Below are 17,576 nucleotides of genomic sequence, written 5' to 3' on the forward strand. Positions count from 1 at the left end.
ATATTTTATTCACAAAAATTATTCAACTGCAAAACATCGCAAGTTTTACTATTTGTGTGTCAGAGGATGATAATGTGACAACTACATAAAAATATAACTGGTCAACGAAAAATATAAAAAAATATTTATCATCAGGGTCTGTAGGGATTCCAGGTGTACTGATAAAGGTTGAAGCAATATTTTTAACTATTATACAGTTTTCAAAAATGTTTCTCACCTGGATCATTATCAGTTAATAATTCAGTAATTTTTATTGAATTACTGTTCCATTCAATCCTGTATAATCACAAAGGAACATGTAATAGATTGTACTCACTTGTTATGAAAGAGAGCATTACAAATATTAATGCTGACTTGTATAATTTTGTTTCAAGGAACTAATTTATGTGTAAAATATTTTGATATTCTTGATGTTATAAAACAAAATTTTTAAAATGAATTTCATTGGTTTATGAAATCAATATAAATATACGTACATTTACGTGCATTTTATTGCATTTTGTAGAATTAAATGTGTTGACTTTTTCAGTAGCTAAATATTTATATGTATCCAGGAAACATTCAAGATTAGAGCTGGGTGATTACCTCATTTAATCAGTATAATCAATTCACAAGAATGTAAATTAATTTCACAAAAAACAATCAGTTAATATTTTTTTAATTGTTTCTAATCTTCAGTATTCCAATCATCCAGTGTCTAAAACTCATCACAACAACAACCACTATTCTTCCATAGTCAAAATTTGGTTTCAAATTATAACTTCCATTTATATATCTGTATGTACGTGTGTTGGAGAGAGAGTATCTAAGTAACTGAAATATTTCATTATTATTTTCTGTTAATCCTCATTTGTTCAGCTTAATTGATTTGTGTTACAACATATTAAATGAACTAACTTATTGAAATTAAGGATTCCATTTACTCAATATACTTGTATAAAAGTTGAATTTTTGTGAACAGTTTCTTAAGCTGTAATTTAGAGGTTGATTTTTACACAAGTAATACTTTTGAGAGGTTGAAATGCACACTTAGTAAGAGTCCACTGAACCTCAATAGCAATGAAAACAATAAACAACAAAAAGTAATTTTGATTTTTAAAAAAGTAAACATTAAACTGGCATGTTATCTCGATAATAGAATAATTATTTTTTTCATATAAGCATGTTACATATATATCTATCAGTAACATTAGCACCCTTACCTAAGAATGCATTTAGTTCTTTAATATTGCAATATATTACTTATTATGATTGCAATTAAGACATGACAAGCTGAGACAGCTAATAAGGTTATTGAATACAATTTAATTATCATGCAAATGCACATTTAGCAAATACAATAAGTTAGGTAATAATAACCTCTCTAATACACAGAAACACAACATAGTTATCAATTTCATATGGTCATAAATTCTGTGAATTCACTGTTGTCTTCATCTGTGTAAGTGAATAATGCTTCCCAATTATCTGGATAAATCATCATATGCATCATCTTAATTGTTGGTAATTGCAATTAAAACATTATTGGCTTCTGCATCATCAGCTTCATCAGTCCATGAATAGTTATTCTTTCTGCCATCTTACGTATTTAAATTAATTACACATTTTTTTTATGGATTTCACAATAATGTAGGTTTTCAGTTCTTTTCAAGGATCAACAACCCCTTCAAATGCCAATATGAGAATCCTCATGCTGCTTCTCTTCATAAAACTTGTTTTTCCCCTCATTCTTGCATCCATTTCACACTCTTTGTTCTCAACAAGTCCTTAAAGTTACAATCGTAGCAGCATGCCTGTAGGAATCACAGCCCTATCAGCATTGCATGATTGAACTTCAGCCGTAACATTCTTTACTGGCTGATACTTAAACTTGTCCCAGATGAGCATTTTTTTTCTTTTGTATTTTGCCAAGTCATAAATATTTTGTTCAAACATTTTTTTGCTGTCACCTTCATTCCTCAAGCCTTTTGCATGTGTCTGAATAAAATTCCTTTTGGAAACTTTTCCTTGGGTATGTTTTTTATGTTTAAAACAACCATTGGCTTAAGCTTAGTTCTGTCAGTCATACAAGGACGTAATAAAGTAAACCCAGTTTTACTATGACCAATCATCTTAACAAATATTGTTTTTTTCTCCACTTTTTTGCACTTAATGCACAAGACAATATATCCACTCTGGCAAGATTAGTTAATCTACTCTGCAACTTTTTCTCTTAACAGTGGCATAGTTTATCAAATGACGTATTATTCTCTGTTGTTTTGCTTATACAGAATATTCAATATTGCATCCAGTTCAACTTTTATTCTCACTAGAAACACAAAGTTCAACTGAATTTCAAACAACTCTTTTTACATGTCTAATAATTTGCAAAATATTGTGATAATTATGGATATATTCTGCTTTTAATGTTATTTTGAGCATTATATAATTAAATATAAGAAATTATTTTGTGCAATAGTACCATTAGTATACAAAAAGTAAGGTCAAATGTCATTGACAATTGAGAACAAAAAAGAAAACTGACCCATGTAACTGCACTACTTCTTGTTTCCTCTGTGTATTCTTTATTTATTTTTTTAAAATAACTGAAATGAAAGATAGGAAACTTTTCAAGTTAGTTGAAGTTAGATTAAATAAAGTAAATTGTAATATAATACATTTTTCATGAAGTGTGCTTGCAAGTAGCATGTGTGTAATGTAATGATTTATGACATCAGTAGTGGTTAGTCATGGTTCAAAAGACAATTAGAACAATAAAATTTAAGTATAAATAGATATGTACTGCTGGGAGATTCATGCCATTTAGCATAAAAGTATAACTTGTTTACTTTTGTTACATAAAACCATTTGTTGGAGCTCATTGTTAACAAAATGCACTGACTTTTATATATATTAATTTTTTCAATAAGGACCCACTTATTTTCTAGTGTTTTTGCAACCTTGTCTTATTCAAAAAATGTGCAAGTATGTGGATAATTATTACTCAGGTGCACACCCCCACAGTCTACTTAGTATGGGTAAAAAAAAATTTAAGTTTTTAGATTATTTCCTTTCTGAGCTATGACAACCACACTTCTGTGTAGTTTGTTTTTTTTAGCCTGCCCATGAAAAGATGCATACACACACTGATAAGTAATGATATCCACTTGCAACCCCCTTGATCCTCTTAATATGGGAACAAAATTTTAAGTTTGTTGGTTTTTTTCCCTTGGAGCTATAGTGGTCACGTATGCATGAATATGTACATATCTATTTGTGCCAACTATCTGTAATGTAAGGAATCACTTTTCGATATTTGTTTTTAACTTGCGTCATTTGAAAGATGTGGATGCATACATACACGTGGATAATACAAGTAAAACATATGTGCACACTCTCAGTTTGGGTATAAAAGTTCAGGTGCCTCAGTTCATTCTGTTTAGAGCTATGGTCATCACACTTCTTTTCTCTGTGGATTTTTGTTAGCTTACCTCATAAAAGAAATTAATACTTGCATCCACATTGGATAAGTAATAATACCCAGCTGTAAACCCTCAAGGTCCATTTAGTGTGGTGCAGAAATAGATTTCTGGGTTCCTTTCTCTTGGAGTTATGGCAGTCACTCACACAGATACCCTTTTATTATTATAGATGATGTATATTTTGATGCACAACAGTTGAGGTTTAAAAAATTAACTCAATCATTGTTATATTTAAAGATATCTATCATATTCAAACATAGGGTGTTTCAAAAGTTTCTTTATGAAAACACAAAATATGTTTAAAATATGGATATTAACCCTTTCCGCACTGAATAACAACTTGTAATGTTTGGCATGGCGCTAAATATATATATTTGATACTTTAATTACGGTATCAGTACTAAAAGCATGATATCTTGGCAATAACTTAACATAAGTCCCTGAAATATTCAGTGATTGTACCTAATACTATATATGTTACATTCAATACATAAGAATAACAGGAATAAAGGAAGGTCACCTGCCGTGCTGAATCTTCAAGTCGACTGCGGTTGCCAACCACGCTGAAAGGGTTAATCTCATAAGAGAACAATTGGTTATTTGAATGAAATTCATTAATGAGCCCAAAACTAATTAAATCTACAAATTCCACTAATCACCCAGCTCAATTCAAGATGTCCCCAAGGTTAAAGTTATTCCAGTTTGTTTTTCAACATTCCATGAAAAGTAATTTCATACACGTATAATGTACGTAGAAATATAAAAACTAACATTTAGGTTTGTTTAACGTTACATTCACTAACAAATGCATTAAAGTTTTACATTTTCCAGAATTGTGGTTTTGCAAATAATCACATTTCTCATATCAACTTGGCTCAGATGTGTGTACACATTCTAATATTTGACATATTTTCTCACACTTACATTGTTTTTAAAACTGTTTTCTGATCCTTATTTCTGAAAGTTGTTGCATTCAGTAATCTGATTTTTTATTTTATCTAAAAATATTTGTAATTTAAGAAATGCATTCTGTTCTTTGAACTTTTAATATTTCACTATCTTTCTCTGTCAATGGTGGTTTTTATGTTCAGTATTGCATTTCCAATGTCAATGTCTCCATGTTGATGTAAAATAGAAGCACTCATTGCAACATAAAAACTCAACATTAAAACAGTAAAAAAGAAGTAAACCTACTTCATTACTTACATCACTGTTGTAATCTGAATCTTTTAATGTAAATACATTTTAATCTTCAGTTTGTAGCCTTTTTGTTGTTGTTCTTAAAATATACTTGTAATTTGTTAATCTGTAATTCATGGTAACAAATGTTAAAACTAACTTGTTAACATAAAGTACACCTTGCTAAACCTTTATGTAACTTGCACAGGAAAATAGCGTGATTATTCAAACATGTAAAACAGTTTTTGTAGAAGTCTTCAGTAAACAGTAACTTGTCACTTTAAAAGGTAGAAAGAGTCAAATCATTTCAAAATTAGCTTTGTGGATATTTTTCATGTCTGTTAAGTTCATATTTTCCTTGTTCAAAGTGTGTAAAGCTAGATTTGAATTTATTTACCTCATAAGGTGTTCATAAAAGAAGTATAATTATTTGTATATGGCTTTACTGTAATTTGTAAAGGTTATGTGAAGTTATGTAAAGCATATAAAGATTTTGCAGTGTTATAAAAGTGAGTTGCAATATATAGCATTTAGAAAACCTTTAAGTATTTAATTACATGTGAACATTCTTTTTTGTAGTTATTAAATCTGTATTTTTCTCATAATTAGAAACCACAAGAAAGTAATCCATTATAAACTGCACGAGAATGTTCAGTATCTTGTTGTGGCAAATTCATGGTAGTAATGAAGGAAAAAAAGGCATTAAAAGTAAAAGCAGTTAAAAAGATTTCAGAGAGAGCCACGTAATCCACCATCTGTTGGATCAAAATTCTCATTTTCTACACATTAGTTTTATAATTATCAAATGTTTGTTGGATGTGTTCTACATTTGAGTTGCTTTAATACTTTCCATTGATTCTTAACAAGAGAGAAAAATGGAAATCCCAGACAAACAATTTTAGAAGGTTTTTTTTTCTCAGTTACTAGAGAATGATAGTATTGAATGTATAACGAATTTGATTGCAGGTTGATTATGATTGCAAGTCATTTTTTCCTTTTTTTTGCAATGAAATTGTATTTTACTTCACTCAAGCTTTTGAATTTGTAGCACTATTTTTATCTTAGGCTTTCATGAGATAATCTGAATATGAAGTGTAGAAACTATGGAACACTTTCAAATGTTTTTATATGAATAGTATTGCAGAAAGCTTCTAGTATTGAATCAAATACAAAAAAAAGTGATGATTATTGTTTGATGTATTTTGTGTATCATGAACAACTCTTCTCTCACTGTTATAGAGAAAGTTATTTTTCTATACACTAAGTATCGGTCTTCCATATCAATAGAACAAAACATAAAATTATATTTATGAATTTTATGAAACCACTAGGATCTAAAATTATCTTTACAAGGAAATGATCTGATTTAATATATATATATATAAATAAATATAAATATAACTCATTTTAATGAAAGTGGAAATTATTGATGTTTACTTGACACAATTTCCCAGTAGTTTTTTTGGTATTACTTTATAAATTTCTCTGGTGTTTATTTTCCATGTTCAATAACATTTAGTGAAAATAACTTATAAACATACATCTGTTTCAAGAAGATTGTGTTTTTGTTTTTCTCAGAATAATATTAACTTTGGAGATTTTAATTGTTCATTCCACATAAGTGTTTCATTTTCCAAAACATCCTGATATAGCTACATACATGTGAAATTTAACATATTTTGTATTCTATATTTACAAATATTTGTACACTGATAGATCAACTTTTGTAAACTTATTAATGGCAAGTGTTTTCAAATTAGTAAATTTATTGACTTTAAAAGTGTGTCCATGCAGCCTCATGTAATATTTGCTGATATTAAGTTTCTAGTTTTTTAAAAAAATGTGCACCTTTACAAAAGATTGTATTTACATATCAAAGATTCTCTTCTTTGACCTGATAGTAAGGGCTGATTTTGTAGAATATTTATACAAAGAAATGTTTGGTTGTGAAACTACATTTATGAGGCACACTTTTTTACTTATGTTACCTTTTAACTGTAATTGTACACTCATATTTATAAATGTAATAATTCACTATCACTGTCTTTATCTTTTTACATCTATACAGCCTTATTTTCATATTTAATATTTTTAACCATATAATCTCACACTTCTTAGGTAAAGTAATTTTACCCATGCATTTTCACTCTTCTTCTGGAACATAATCCAAATGTGTCAACTATTACTTACCTCTGCTGATGTATCATTCAAGCTTTAACTCTTTTCTTGCATGCTTCTGCTAATGCATAATCCAAATGTTTTGACCATTTTCTTGCACATTCTTCAATAGACAAATTAAAACCATTTATTTTTACTTACACTCTGAACTCCTGGCATATAATCTCAGAGTTTTAATCATTCCATTATGTGCTTTGCTGTTATGAAACTTATGTTTACATGTTTCTGACAATTGTAACTGTGCTGTTCTATTCCTACACCATCTGACATTTTAACCACAAAACCACACACATATACAGTCTACTATGTTAACATAAACCTACTAATCATAACCATTTACATATGCACTCACTTATTTGGAAATTATCTGATATGTTAATGATATAGTTATGCTCTCTTCTCATTTATTCAGTAACTACAAGTTCTTTGAGTAAATTCACTTGTAAGCTGTATGTATATATTTGTCTTCAGTGATGATAGAAGTTTTAAACTGTGCATTTTGGGTGATGATGTGGAAGATATGTTTTACATCTGGTTTGTTTAAAACTTAAAATGTTGTTGGGCATATATTCAATATTTAAAAGTTGTTACTTGTTGAATATACCATATTTAATTTAAGTTGGAAAATATATCTTTAGTTATTTTCCTGATATTCATACACAGATGGTTTTCAACTTTTATGTATAGGTTTTTATAATTTCACAATCAGAACACTTGTGTGTATTTGGTGCAGTTTAAAATGAATTATTTGGCTGATTAAAGGTTGTTAGAAATAATTTCTTTTGTGAACACTGATAATGCTTTTAATTCTTCCTGTGTATATTTTCACCTTGCAGAAGATTGAGTAAATTTGTGTGTCTCTAGGTGTGGATTTTTGTTCAAGCTAGTAATTTAGTATGATGACCATTTATAATGCATGATTCTGTTTTTTTCACACCAGAACTAAGCAGGATATAATTTTTGTGGCATTTTCAGTGGTTGATTTGATAACCCCAAATAGTATATTAGCTTTTGAGATAACAAGGGCAAGAGAAGCTTTATGGTTCCCTTGACCAACATTATGCACTAAAACTACATGTACTTTGAAGCTGATTTATGTTATAAAGAAGTAAGAGACGTATAGTATGCCTACTCTTCATAAAAACAATTATCACAATTCATCTGTTTGTAAGTCGTGGGTATTGTAAAATGCTGATATGGTTTTTATAAATTGTATCGGGTCATTCCATGTCAAATCATCCAGATTTTTGGAAAATTTTCCAGGTGAACCCTCAGAATGCCTTGAAGAAATTCACATGTGCTCATCTACCCACATAATGAAAATTTGCCAAAGATTAGATCAATATCTCTAATAGTTTCTGATTTACATCCCTGTAAAATTTAGTTAAGTTTTTTTTATTTTGGCAAATTCATTTTCAGGCAACTTTGGCTGCTTAAAGCTGCAACAGTAATGGTGGTAGAAGGCTGAAATATGCTACACTGACTGAAGTAATCTCACAGAATTCAAAAATGGTCTCAAACCAAGTTTATCTCTCTTAGGATTTTCGTAGTGAGGCTGTAAAATAACCTGAACCCCAAAAATTGTAAAAAAACATAGGTTTATTTAATAAGCCATAACTCTAAGACTTAATATAATACAAAGCTGAATTGCATTTTCAAATTTCCTATAACATATCAGTTGATATATCAGCAACTGATATCAGCAACTGCAATTAAAAGTCTATTAGATCTGTAAAGAAATGTAGTTGCATGCAAATTTTTATGATTTAGTTACAAATAGCCCTACTTCAGGCCACAGTTTGACCATGTCACCAGTTATTCAGCCTTTTCAGATTTTCACCATATATTCTTACATTTCTGAATATGATGTACAAAAAAAATCAGGATGGTGTTTAACCTACTTTTTGAGTTACGGTTTTTAAAGTATCCTCTGACCGTACGTTGTTTACTTGACAAAAGAAATCTTCAATTCAGGTTCAAAAGAGCTATGGCTTATTACATGAACCAATGTTTTGTACGACTTTGGGTTTTCAGGTGATTTTACTGCCTCACTATGAAAATCTTAAGAGTAACCTTAGAATTGGCGGTGGATGGTGATGACTAGCTGCTTTCTCTCTTGTCTTACACTGCTAAATTAAGGACGAGTATCGCGGATAACCCTCGTGTAGCTTTGCGCGAAATTCAAAGCAAACCAAAACATTGCATTTTATCTCAAAACATTTTCTCGATAAGTTATTTATATACTTGGTACTGAAATACTGGAATGAGTAATACGAAATAATATATCTATACGGAAGTTATATAAAGCAAAAAAATATTTATCTGAAACTGACGTATGTATTCCAAGTATGGAATGTTTACTGCAAGTCATTTTTAAGTTCTTCAGGTTTGTAGCTTCTCATAATCGACATAACAATTAGTCTTATCACTCTTGTTTGCATATATATTTGCTAAGTTATTTTCGGTTTTTCACAATTGTATCTGTGTTTCAATCTTAAGACTGAATCGGAAAGATGCCATGCTACTAGAAAATGTAAATAAAGAACTTGAGTACATTATATTAAAACAATGCAGCCTCACCATGTCGTTACTGTCTATTTTGCCACTTCCGGTCGTTCTCTGTCTCACAACCTTTCATCTTATTAATAGGCCTACAACGTAGTGTTCATTGCAAAAGGGTCCGTCGTAAGGCTATCATATTCAAAGTACATCCCTTTCTCCTGATTTTTGCTTAATCTAGTGCACGAGACCGAAGGATTCCCAACCTCAGTTTCAACAGTCCGATTGCACAGAAAACCATAGATATTCAGCCACAGCGACTCAGCAGTAGGCCTGAAGACTTATAATGCTAAAAATTTGGATTTATTTTCCAATTGTAGGGCACACTTTGCGCTTACCAATAACCACTGTATTTTGACAGCTGAAAGTGTATTTAACTGTAATTTTGTGTGTTTTTTTTATTCAACCACAGAATAAAAATGTATTAATCATCTGTGGTAAAAATTAATAATCTTCAGACTGTATTTTTGAAATATATATATATATATATATATACTCACTGAATTCCAGATTGCATACGTTTGATGAATTAAAGTTTTTTATTTGTTGTTTTTTACACGATTGCAAAACTCGTAACTTATGCTTTCCAGCATGCATGTAACACGTGTACAGAAACAGTTTACTGTTCTAAATGCCCCCAGTGGCTGAGCAGTATATCTGCGGACTTACAACGCTAAAATCCGGGTTTCGATACTCGTGACGAGCAGAGCACAGAGATCCCATTGTGTAGCTTTGTGCTTAATTCAAAACAACAACAACAACAACTGTTCTAAATGTTAGAACGATAGAAACATTTAATAGCACAACTTTATTCTTTATACCAGCTAAATAAAATTGTTAAAATGTAGTTTAATCCAAGTGTTCATCTAATTTTAGATTTATTCTTAAACACAACGAATATTTAGTTAGTACACAAAAATATAATAATTCTGAAAGCTCTTTTTTTTAAATTAACCTAATTTGTCTTATACTACTAGTTGTATAATCAAGTTACTTCCTTTCTGATTATTGTAAAGTATACTATACAATTTAGTAAAGGTGAAGGCTCCAGTTGCTAATGGTACAACAAAGTACAAATCCATGATTTATGACGATTTGCTGTGAAACTATTTTCTTTCAATCTCTATCTCTGTGTGTGTGTGTGTGTATATATATATATATATATATATATTATAACCATACTTTTTAAGCCCAAACAAAACACATTAAAATAAAACAAATGCGCTTCATTTTTTTTTAAAAGATCCTGGAGCACAAGTTACATCGTGGAATTATAAAATGTATCCTAGGTTTTGGAGGTGACTGAAGTAGTAGGACCTACATGGCGGTGGGGATACACCATTTATCAGTCTTAACCTTCAATTCGCTAGTCTCACATAAGAAATAGACACAATTAGACTAGAAATTAGGAAAGCGAGATGCGGGTACTCAAGCCCATAACGTCCCACATCTATATCACCCTTCACTGCTTGCAGATAGTTGTGGGAAGGGGACTGCTCTCGCAAGTTAAAATAATAAAAATAAGGAAATAAGGTACTACCATTTGAGAGTCAGTAAGATTAAACTCACCTCTTGAAGTTAGCATTCATTCCCCAATATGGTAGAGGCACTAATTAAGAAGTTCTGAAATGACCTTATTTTTAAGTGAAAATAATAATAATATTATTAATTATTTAACTTCATTTAAATGTATTTATCACTAACATATATATACGCACATATATACAAAATTAAAGGATGGCATTGGCATCATCCCGATATAATAGAACAGGCAAGAATCACCATATAGCAATATATACAACTATTTAATAACAATTGAGTTTAACTTATCCTTTTTTGTTTATTAACTTTTTACTACACTGTGTGTATGTGCTGTTATGTACATTTATGTTCTTTTTTTCGGGGGGAGAGGGGGGCCAAGTGGTTAAGGCACTTGATTCGTAATCCGAGGGCCGCGGGTTCAAATCCTTGTCCCATTAGACATGTTCTCCCTTTCAGCCGTGGGAACGTTACAATGTAATGGTCAATCCTACTATTCCCTGATAAAAGAGTAGCCCAAGAGCTGGTGATGGCTTTATGATACAAAATAATTAAGTTGATCTGACGTTAAGATCTTAAAAAAACACAAGAAATTGTAACTTGTTTTTCTATCATTTGACAAAATCTTACTTTCCGTTTGAAATTTCCCTAGTGGGACAGTGGTAAGTATCGGAAATTACAATGCTAAAATCAGGAGCTCGATTCTCCTCAGTGGACGCAGCAAATAAATCGATGTGGCTTTGCTATTAGAAAACATACAAATACCATTGAAAATAACTGCTCTTAAGATATCTTAACATGCATAATCTAGACAAATATCATCACCGTAACTCTTATTTATAACTTAAATGTGTTTGTTTATTGTTGTCATATATATACATACATATATATGTAAAAATACGATAAATTTTCTTTTTTTATGTAGCGAAACAAAATGAAATACAATTTTCCCAGAAATTTATTATACTGCCCCAGTGGCTCAGAGATAAGTCGAAAGCTTATAATATTTCGATATCCGGAACGGGCATAGAACAGGTAGCCCATTGTATAATAAGTGGTTAATAAATAATTTATCATATTATGAATTACATATAGCATTGAGAACGCCAAGAGATCTCCTATGAATAAGTATGAATGTCATGAAAAATTCATTTCGCGAACAGTGATACATTTATTTATTTTTTTTGTATATTTCAGTTTCTTGAGAGAACACGACTGATCCTGGGGACAAATACATTACATATTTTGTATGTAACAATAAAAAAAACATTTTTACAACTACAAAGAAATATTTATTTTCTAAAGCGAAAACATATCGAGTTATTTACTTGAACAAGCTAAGAGCTTTGAAATACGAATATAAAAGCTTAAGCACAACCTAATTCAAGTATTATATACTTTTCATAATCAATAGCTTTTTAATGACAAGCTGATTATATTTGATACTTGCTTATAACTTGTTAAAACACTTGTAGTTTTAACAACCAAAAAGCCAACAAGCAGAACGACATCTCATAATACTCGGCCCGGCATGGCCAAGCGCGTTAAGGCGTGCGACTCGTAATCCGAGGTCGCGGGTTCGCATCCCCGCCGCGCCAAACATGCTCGCCCTTTCAACCGTGGGGGCGTTATAATGTGACGGTCAATCCCACTATTCGTTGGTAAAAGAGTAGCCCAAGAGTTGGCGGTGGGTGGTGATGACTAGCTGCCTTTTCTCGAGTCTTACACTGCTAAATTAGGGACGGCTAGCACAGATAATCCTCGAGTAGCTTTGCGCGAAATACAAAAAACAAACAAACTCATAATACTCAATATGCAAATTGCTAATTTACTTAATAATCTGGTGTCAAGTATTTTGAAATAAATTTATATAATATTTGGACATAGATATCTGTACAAAATTTTCAATGTTTCATCTCTAATTATTCATCTAAACCTATTGATGTAATTTCATTGCTTATGAGCACTGATTAACTGTTGATACTACAACCTGTAGAATATATCACTGTGAATAATTAACAATTGCTATAATATGAGGATATTTCAACAGATATTACACAGCACTTGTTTTTTTTCACTGACCTGTAAACCAAGATACATTTCATCATTCGTTGAATATCATGGCAGTGTCACGTGGATCCAAAAGAGTTTTTTTTTTTGGAATTTCGCACAAAGCTACTCGAGGGCTATCTGTGCTAGCCGTCCCTAATTTAGCAGTGTAAGGCTAGAGGGAAGGCAGCTAGTCATCACCACCTACCGCCAACTCTTGAGCTACTCTTTTACCAACGAATAGTGGGATTGACCGACACATTATACACCCCCACGGCTGGGAGGGCGAGCATGTTTAGCGCGACGCGGGCGCGAACCCGCGACCCTCGGATTACGAGTCGAATTTTTTAACCCACCTGGCCATGCCGGACCTATATATTTTCTTATAGTTTTTACTGCATGGTAGTTTTGAGTGACATACACACACAATCTGTGATGACTATTTTTAAATATGAACATTAAAAGGCCTTTATACTGTTTCTGAAACAAAAATTTAAAAATATACTTTTAATTCAAGTTTATTAGGTTTGAAATGGTGACTCTCGTGACTTTTCAAGCTTCTATGGCTTTAATGTGCCTCAAGGTTACGATATATGATTGAGGTACGTGATATCTTCCACACTAGTTAACTTTAACGATATAGGTTAAATATTTCCTTCTAGATATCTTCATCTGACTTTGACAAGTCTCAAACCACGAGGAAAAATTCTCATTTACAGGTCAGTCAAAGGGCCTCACCATTTTCTCTCTTTTATGGATCATGCTGTAAACATATTTGTTCTGGAAAGAAGTATTTTCTGTTGTAAATTTTATTTCTGCTATATTTTAACGGGTCCTTGCATCCAACAGCTGATTTCGTTTGTTTTCTTTTTGTTTGATAAGACATTTAAATCTCCACAGCCTTTGTCGTCCAAACCTATCTTACTGTAATGAATAAAAAGTTTTCATCTCTATGTGTGTAACCTCTTATTCTGGTGTATTAAAAGTAGCGGCAATGTTAAAGTGTAGTTGGAAAGATCATGTGTGTTCCATAAATATTTTAAAATATAATCTAATTTATTGCAGTACCAATTTCAAATCTCCATGTTATAAGCCAGTGTTTCATGCTGAAATATTGGTTTCGATCGAGTGCAGTATAAATAAGCCTGCTATAAATCCAGTCGCATTTAGAATATATTTTTACTTCAAAGAAGTTTATTGTCATCATGAAATAGACTTAATATTTGTGAGCGTACTGCATACAACATAAAGCACTAGAATCAGTTGCCATAAGTGAGCTGCAGTTTAGCATACGTGGTGACAAGTTTGTAATAATTATTTTTGTTGGTGAACTAAACGTTCCAGAATTTCCACTTCATCAGATGAAATATTAATAAGCACCATTGTAATATATATATATTAAGTTTAAACTACAATTTCTGTTGAATAAAATACATTATCTACTTGTTACAACAACTACAAAGGTTTACGATTTGATAAATTACGTAAGGTAAAGTTAATGTTATTTATTATAATAAAACGGAATAGTATTGCAACCCAAGTCAATAATTACAGTTTCTAACGAAGATAACTGAAGAAGACAATGATAATGCAAACCTTTTATCCTTCCGTTATTGTAATGTTAAACCTTCATCGGCATGCAAGCAACATTTTTTATATGGGCTGATTAATAGGCTATGTATTGTTTGTATGTATGCTGATTATGTATCTGATGAATGTGTAACACTCAAATAATTTTCCAAAAGCTTACATGAATTGATAAAAATCACCTGTAGTCAAGATCCTTGTCCTGCTTGGTCACTATTTTACTCATAAAATCCAATTTAAAGTAATCTCAAACCTTGTGCCACAACGAAGCATCTTGATATGTTCCTTGGCTAGTTAGTCTAATACTTATGTCTTCCTATATTATATATAATTTTTAGGGCGCTAGGATCGCAATCTCAGAGACGCTAGTCCGAATTCTCGTCCCACCAAACATATTCATCCTTTTAGCCATATAGACGTTATAATGTGCGATAAATTCCGCTGTTCATTGCTGAAAGAGTAGCCTAAACATTGGCGGTTGATAGAGGTAATTAGTTTCTTTAAATCTAGATACAAATCAAGACACAAATGTTATGACTCTTTTTTTTTTACAGCAATAACCCTTAAAATATCATAAAAAAACTATATACTTAGCATCGATAATTTGAGGCATCTCAAATAAGCGATCTGAGTTTTGTAAATAAATTATCTTTCAACTGTGACGTTTTGTTACTTACTCAAACTTCATTATGACACATAAATATTGGTTATAATGTTGAGAATGGTTCCTTTATACTGGTGTTTTCATGAAAACGTGTTAAATGATACAGCAACATTTTTAGCAATATTTTACAACTTATATGCATATTTTGCGCATTATATTATAGCTAAATTATATTGAATTAATGATACACTGACCATCTAGTTTCACGTACTCACTGACTGTATATTTTTGCAATAATTTTGGTAAAATATTCTGGTATTTTTATTTTATTTAAACAATGCCTTGTTTTTATGCCACAATAAATTTATCAATACGTTCGTTTAGTCTTTCTACCTACTTGTACATCAGTTTTACAACCACTAGATAATGGAATTATGCAGTATATAAAATTGAAATACAGAAACCTGATATAGCATATTATTGCAAACATTTGAACGATTATAAAGAGCATAAATCCATACTTTGAAAATTGGCGTTTTAGATGCATTTGATTGTATGACATACAATCAAATGCATCTAAAACGCCAATTTTCATGGTCATTTCAGATGCTCTCTTATAGTCGTTCACGTTTGCAATAATATTTTTAGTGAAATCCAAACTCTGATTGAGAAGATTGATGCTGATGATTCTGTGAACGTTGACAAGAATGTTTTAACAGAAACTGATGAAATTGACTTAACATCTACAATAGAATCGCAAGATGATAACAGTGTGAGAGATTTAGAAGATGAACAAAATGGAAAAGATAGAGAAGAAATAGAAATGCTTACTTCTTCGCAAGTGTTAAGTTATATTAACGCTTTCATATTGTATGCAAAAATGATTTGTTTGTTTGTTTTGGAATTTCGCACAAAGCTACTCGAGGGCTATCTGTGCTAGCCGTCCCTAATTTAGCAGTGTAAGACTAGAGGGAAGGCAGCTAGTCATCACCACCCACCGCCAACTCTTTGGCTACTCTTTTACCAACGAATAGTGGGATTGACCGTCACATTATAACGCCCCCACGGCTGAAAGGGCGAGCATGTTTGGCGCGAACCCGCGACCCTCAGATTACGAAGCGCACGCCTTAACGCGCTAGACCATGCCAGGCCCATGCAAAAATGAAGGGGGAAAATGAATTTCATGAAAAAGCCGTATAATTGGCGTTCTCTTTTAACCCCATGAGATAGTCCATTAAAAAACGAAACACTTTCTTGAAATAAATTTGATAACTATTTTATGTATATTTTGAATGTCTATTTTTGTTCTTATTCAAATAAATATAGCATACACAGTATAATAATTTTATTCACAAACGTCTCACTTCCCTTGAGTCAAGCAAGTATAACGTTCCGCTTTAATATTACGGCCCGACATGACCAGATCATTAAAGCACTTGACTCGTAATCTGAGGGTCGCGGGTTCGAATTCTCGTTACACCAAACATGCTCGCCCTTTTACTCTCAGTAAAAATAATTAATTGTGTCGCTTTGTGATTAATAAAGAATGAACAAGTAACAACTTTATCTATAAAAAAAACAGATAAAATTGCGTTAAAAGTTGCAAATAGCAATGTTTAAAAGTCTCATACGTTTTCTCTTATTTTTCCCAGAGTTATTTAACCAAAGCATCAGAGAGATTGCCAAACATCTTTATTTCAATTACATAACATAGCTCTGATATATAACATATTTTATATTCCTTATATATATATAGTTGTGTTCAAGTGTTATTAGACAAATAAATGTTTCCAGTTCAGTTTTTAAATATTTTTCAACAATAATGCGTAAGTTTAATTGTTTCGTAAACAAAAGGAATTTCTAAACATACTATGGTTTGTATGTTTCAAACATTATATAAATAATAGTTAGACTAGCAACTATCACAAAATATTGGAACAAAAAGACTTGACTTGTTCAGAAAATATTTTAGAAGTGACACCGGAATCTCTCTTTGCATTGTTTCCTGTTTCTTTTTCATTTTAGAATTAAAATTATCGGTGGAAAGGCTAGAATATGAAAGATACTATATATATAAATATATATGATTGATATTGTGAAAAATTATTCTAATTTTCCACCATGATCAGCAAATATTTGACATTTATTACTACTGTGATATATCTAGGTAAAATTAATTAATGCTGGATGAGGTTTATAACTGGAGGTTTGGTAAAGTTTCAATTATGGAGTAATACAAAGATTCTTATCGACTAGACTGACGTTAAATGAAATAAATATAAGACTATACATAAAATTAATCCCAAAATTCACAGTCTTTGTAACATGATGTGGCATAATCACAGTTGTATACCAGGCAAGATGTTCAAAATGTGGTGTATTCAAACAAAATGTATACAACTTAATTAGAGCTGGATAAA

General features: G+C 31.2%; 1 protein-coding gene across 3 annotated transcripts in view; it reads left to right on the forward strand.

Annotated features, from left to right (window-relative positions):
* Positions 1 to 9,875, forward strand: part of LOC143239360 (solute carrier family 22 member 15-like) — a 29,196-nt gene extending 19,321 nt beyond the window's left edge. The window contains exon 8 of one of the 3 annotated variants that reach the window (XM_076480359.1): positions 9,468 to 9,875. The gene's annotated coding sequence lies outside the window, so the exon portion shown is untranslated. Of the gene's footprint in view, positions 1 to 678; positions 1,894 to 9,467 lie in introns of those variants that run through there. The other 2 variants (XM_076480360.1, XM_076480358.1) reach the window with 2 other exon arrangements.
* Positions 9,876 to 17,576: the final 7,701 nt, after the last annotated feature.

Source organism: Tachypleus tridentatus, chromosome 13 (genome assembly GCF_004210375.1).
Source record: "Tachypleus tridentatus isolate NWPU-2018 chromosome 13, ASM421037v1, whole genome shotgun sequence".
NCBI classification, from domain to species: Eukaryota; Metazoa; Arthropoda; class Merostomata; order Xiphosura; family Limulidae; genus Tachypleus; species Tachypleus tridentatus.